A 6,228-nucleotide genomic window follows, 5' to 3' on the forward strand; every position below is an offset into this window, starting at 1 on the left:
ATCTTACTCCGTTGTCCGCTCAACCTTCTTCTCAAACTCTGCACTCTTCTTCGCACTCAAATTAGGGTTTAAGTAAGATTTTTTGAATTTTCGTTTCTTCCGATTACATTCTCTTATCACCCCCGCTTCTATTTAACGGCGAGTGGTCTCCCATTTTATGCGAGAGAGTTCGTCCGAGAATCGGAGGAGTTCCCCTCGCAAATGGCTGCTAATGCTCCACTCGAGTCGCCTTCAGGGAGCCCCCGCTGCATCGCGGTACGTATCTCATCAAGTCTCTGTGTTTATCGATTCTAATCCCCTTGGGGCTGTATATTTCAGTGGCAAGGGAAGTACCTAGGCATGAAGAAGAGGCGTGATGCTTGTAAAGAAGCCATAGAGATTCTCCAGAAGGCCATGGCTGCCGCTAATGACGAGAAAGCCAATCTCCAGAAAAGTAAATCTTCTGACTTTCTTCATTTGAATTTTGGCACTGTATGTGAAGTAGCTAGTGACAGAGGAGGTTAGCTTTCTGCTTTTGATGTGTTGTACTTTCAACTTGATATAGACACTAGAGTAGATTATAGTTGTATGCCACGTATCTATGTGTTTGATTTGGAGTAGTGTTAACTCTTCCCATATTATGATTCTTTAGCGATTTTAACTGAGTTATCTAACTTGCAGCTACTAGTGATATGTCCTATATGGTTTGAGACTTTGGTTGTGTAGATTGGGTGGAAAGATGGTTTTGTTACTATAACTCTTAAATCTTGTTGTTGTGTTTTAACTGGTCACTGCTTACTTGCTATCTGAATCTTACAGAACTTAGGGAGATGGCGGATAACAGGGACGCTCAGGAAGATGAGTCAGTGGAAAAATCATCTTTGGAGAAGGAGATCTGTGTTTTGAAGTCTGAGATACTGACTTTGCAAAAAAGATTGGAGCGTCGTAACCTTCAAGAGAGAAGTGAAGAGGTAGAATTTCTTCAGGGTTCTAGTGGGGAAAAGGAGATCAGTGAACTGAAGAGCCTCCTTAAGAAAGAAACATTAAGGGCGGATAATTCTGAAGAAGAGAGGGAACAAATTTGTAAAGAGTTGAACAAGACAAAGGCTCTGTTGGTGAAATATGAGGATATCAAGCCACACGTTCCTGAGGTGGAAAAGGAAATAAGTCTGGTTAAGAATCTTCTTGCAAGCGAGAGGCATAAGACAGAGTCTGAGAGGAAGAAAGCAGAAGCAGAGAAAAAGAAAGCTGATCAGTATCTTTCTGAGTTGGTGGTTTTAAGAAGTACAGCTCAGAAGACTAGTTCGGATTTACGTGCTTTGAGCTCCAGTATTGAGACTGTGAAAAAGCAGCTCGAGTCTGAAAAACAAAAGACACTGAAAGAGAGAAAACGTGCGGATATGGAGAGTGCAAAAGCTAAGGAACAGATGAAGCTGGCAGAAGATTTGTCTAAGAAGTTTGAAATTATTAGAGCTAGAAATGAAGAGCTCAAGAAAGAAGCGGAATTGCAGAGCGCTAGTAGCAAAGTAAAGTTTGCTGAAAACTCGGCAAAACTGGAAGAGAAGATAAGGATTAATAAGAACGAAGCGATGGCCTGGAAATCTCGTGCTGATGATCTGACTCAGCAATTACAAGAAGTACAATTAGTGACTGAGGGTTTGAAAAACAGGTGCATGAGCTTTCTCTCTCCCAAAAATCTGCTCAGACTTGCTCAATTTCTCCTCATCAAGTTAGAGACCTGGAAAAGGCTAAAGTGAGGCTTTTGAAAAAAGAGTTGAAGTTCAAGAGGAAATGTGCAAAACACTCCAAAGAGGTGGCTGAGTTTGAAAGGTTCCGAAGAGAATTTCAGGCGGAAGAAATAGGTCGGTTAACACTTGAGTTCCGTAGTCTTACAAATCGTATGAACCTGCTGGATAAGTTTTCAAGAGGTACATCTGGCCGTGCAAAGGTTTGTTTATGCCATAAATTTCTTACTCTACACTTTCTTCTCATCATATTTGAAGATTGGCTTGAGACCAAATATATGTTTTGACATTGTATACTTTCTCAACATTAGGTTACATGATAGATGGTTTGTGATTGACATGGTAAAAAAAACGAATCAAACTGTCTATTTACATCTTCTGTTTTCCGAAGAGAATATCTAGGTTTATGCATGTGGCTCAAACATTCTCAACTTAGCTGAAACAGTCAGTTGAAGTTATCTGAGCGTGAGCATTTAGGCTATAGTCTGTTGATAGCGACATAGAATCTGACTGACTGTAGAAGCGAGAATAGTTACTCTGTTTTAGACTTTGAAATAGTGGCTTCTATCCTAGCATGGAACATTTACAACATAATACTGCTTTAATGCTTAGTTGTTTAGATCATTTTAATTTCTTACTAATCTTTTTATGGTTCCTATTATGGCGGAGGACCGAATGAAATTGCAGATGGTACAATCCCAGAAGAACCGTAGTGGTGGAAAGCATTCTGACGCAAGGTGCCAGTTGGTAGCAAGCTCTGGTTCTCAGGAGAAGGTTCGCAAGCTCTCTACTCAGTTAATTGCTAAATCCAGACAGGGCGTGTATGAATCTGTCTTAGGTACTATTTCTCAATTGGAATCTCCTACTGGAGGCTCTAGAAAATCACAGACTTCTGGAGAAATTTCCAGCGCAACATCTTGTTCTGATGGGCAGATACTGACCTCACAGGGAGCACAACAGTTCTCTGTTACTACTTCAGCAAAAACATCAAAAGATGAAGCGCATATCCAACCTGCAAACTCAACTATGTTCCAGAAAATCGATACCAAGGAAAATGGGAATCTCTGTTTAGTGGCTGATAACTGTCTCCAGGGACGTCAGAGAGATAATCATGAGGTAGTTAATGAGCACTCTCCAAAAAGAAAAAGAATGCCAGAGGTAGATGAGTCACGTAAGCATCAGTCAGATGGTGATACACAGAAAAAATTACAGCTAAGGGAGAAGCTGGGCACCTCGCAGTCTGTAGAAGAGAAAGAAACCTTGGTCCTTGATATTCAAGGTGGCTCCACTGCAAATTGCACTAAATTTTCTAAGAAAAGAAGGGTTTCTTGTGAGAAAAAGACAGTTATGCGGAACTCTCTTGAGCTTAACCGGTCAGTCAGGACTCAAGGAAATAAAGCTGGAAGTACACAGGTCGCTTGGAATACTATGTGCCTCTCTACTGCTAAAGGACATGCTGCATCAGCACTATTTCTGGAAGACATTGTTGCTACAGATGTTATGAAGTTGTTGGAGTTGGAGAAACCAGAAGATGAAAGTCATTACAACATGGCAAGAGAATCACTTCTATCCCCGGATCTTCCTCAGGTAGATTTTTTGGATAGTCTGATCGTGAACGAAGACAAGAATCCTGCTACGGCTCTTGACTTGGTTGCTAGAGATAATGTGGATTTAAGTGATACCATAAATTCTAGCGAAGCTTTCAGCACTCAGAGTGCTTCGGTGACCGACAAAATGCCACCCATGTCAACAACGGTGCATGATGACACTCTTAGACATTTTGTTGTGTTTTCAAATATTGAAGACCAGATCAGTATCATCAGAATTTTCCATGCTGCAAACAATTGTATTCAGCGATGCCCATCAATTACTAGAGCAGAGTGGGCAGTGCCAGCAATTCTGTTCTCTTTGAAAATGGAAGAAAACCTTTTGGCCCGGTAGGTTATTCTGCTTGCTGATACTTCCTTAACTGCATAATGTTGATATATATTACCTTCTAAATTCCATCAGTAAACTAGTTGTCTGGGCGCTAATATGTTCCTTGTTGTTTTTTTCAGGGACAGGGTATGTGTTTTCCTCTCCTTGCTGTTGCATAACTTCTCTGTGGTTTCCTCGATGAATATTGGGAACATTCTGGATGATAATGCTTGTTCCTGCTTGGACTCTTTCTCGAAGCATATAGATGGTGGTATGTTTAGAATCCATTTTCCTTTTTTTTCTTCCTAAAACAAGATACTACAACCTACTTTTGATTTGATGTTTAAATTAAATGAACTTGGAATTTTATTGTGCAGTGATGGCTGATACTGAAGCTAGATGTATTATTTCTGAATTTTTGGAAGAACTCCTTAGTCTTCTTCAGGACCTCCTTTCCGAGCAGAGGGTATTATTTTGTGTTGAATCTTCAGAGACATCTGAATCTGATTTAAGCATCCCTGTCACCCTGAATGGAGTAAGTGTAGCTCTCTTTAGAAGAATGGCTCTAATTGATCATTTGGTGGCTGGAAGTGCTATTATGGCGGCGATATGTACTGCTGTGGACCGTGTTGGGTTTATCCGAGAAGCTTCCTTTGAAATCTTGCACAAGAACAGTCATGAGAAGAGTTCAGTGCCACTGACCATTCTTCACGTTTTTGCTCACATTGCTGGAGAGAAAATGATGTCCTCTAGTGATCATGACGTATCAGTTGCAGTGTTGAAATCCATTGTGATGTTTCTAGAGAAGAGACATTTTGGTACTGTGTAGGGAAATGCTTATATGCACCCAGGCAAGAACAAGTGTCTATTCTCAAACAAGTCTTCCTCGCTGGAGGCTATGGCGTCTATGCTCATGGAAATTATTCAGGAGTTTACTAAGTCGAATACTTTGCATCAGAGCTTCACCGAGAAGAGCGAGTTTAGAGCAGCACACCAGGATTTCCAGTGCGTATTGGGCAGGGATCAAAGTGTGACTTTATGTGACATTCTGTCATTGGTGAAGCTTATCGCCTGTTACACGGTATGTAGTTAAGTATTGTTAAAAGGCATTTCAAACCTTCACGCAATGTTTTGTTAATTGATGTTCTCTACTGAACCAATTTGATCTTATGTATACATGCAGGAATGGGATTGGACTAGTGCAAACATTGTTGCTCCACTGCTTAAGATACTGGGAATGCCATTGGCAATGAACCTTTCTGTTGCGATCGTCTCTCTTCTTGGGGAACTTAGCAGGTAACATTTTATCAGCTCGTCTCTTTATACAGAAGGACCAGTCTGATGTAATGATACCAAAATTCTTTTTTTTTTGTTGTTGGATTTTGCAGTATTGGAGTGGATGCTGGTGGCTATGAAAATGAAGGAATCTCAAACTTGAGAGAGAAACTGTCAGCGTTTCTGCAGTGTGAGACGACACTAAAAGCTGGTTTTGCAGTCCAGATAGCAACTGTGAGCTCTCTCATGAAGACGCTTCATCTGGATTTCTCAGTAGTCGTTCAAGGCAAAACCACCATGCTTCCGGGTTGTGGCGATCATAGTTTGTCTGCTTCAGCCAATCTGGTCACCAAGTGGTTCTCTTTGTTGAGCGACGAACAGCGAGTTTTCTCAAACAAGTTCTTACAAACCTCTGTTGTTAGATAATTCCTTAGCTCAAAGAGTGTCATCAAAATCAGCTTTGGGCATGTCTCTTACTGTTTGATTCTTCTTCATTGACTGATTTTTTTGGTTCTAGACTTCTAGGATGAAGATATTAATGGAAATTTCTTTTAATAATTTAACAGTATAATTTAGGGGTTTTAGTGAAAAATCATCTACAAAAGATGGTTCATGTAGAATCCTTTAATTAAAAATCTATAATAAGCTTTTTTAATTAATTTTCTACTAATAGTTTATCTCATCTGTCCACTATTAATATCAGCTAAACTAAATTCGCGCATTTAAAATATCAAAATAAAATGTAGTTTCTAAAAACGGCACAATTATTATTTCTGGTTGATAAAAACGATTATTAAAAATATTATCAACTAAAAATTACTTGGTTAAAAATCTGTCAGCTAAAAGCTTAATATTATTGTGCTCTAGCTAAGAAAAGAAAAAGAACAAGAATAGAGAGAAATAGTTAAAGCTCTTATTAACCAGATGACTCATAACCAAGAGATTATATGATTTGTAATTTTTTCATTTATCTATGCCGGTGTAATCTGCTATATAAAAAACCTCTATGTTATGAATAAAGATAGATTTTTTCCATTACTTTTATAACACGTTATCAGCACGAAACTCTAAATCCCTAAGCTAATACCCAAATCGAAAAATCCTAAAACCCTAACCCTAGCCGGCGATCCTACGAACCCTAAACCCTGATCACGTCTCTTGTTCCCGCATCTGTTCCAGCTCGCGTCCCCGATCAGCTTCAGCCCAAGGCGTTCCTGATCCTAGCTCAGACGTTCGCGACCCGAGAGCAGCTCCAGCACGCGACCTCTTCCTCGTTCGCGACAGCATCAGACAGCTCGCGTCTGACGATCAA

General features: G+C 40.0%; 1 pseudogene; it reads left to right on the forward strand.

Annotated features, from left to right (window-relative positions):
• Positions 1 to 18: 18 nt before the first annotated feature.
• LOC106406644 lies at positions 19 to 5,474 on the forward strand (annotated as a pseudogene).
• Positions 5,475 to 6,228: the final 754 nt, after the last annotated feature.

This window comes from Brassica napus, chromosome C3 (genome assembly GCF_020379485.1).
Source record: "Brassica napus cultivar Da-Ae chromosome C3, Da-Ae, whole genome shotgun sequence".
NCBI classification, from domain to species: Eukaryota; Viridiplantae; Streptophyta; class Magnoliopsida; order Brassicales; family Brassicaceae; genus Brassica; species Brassica napus.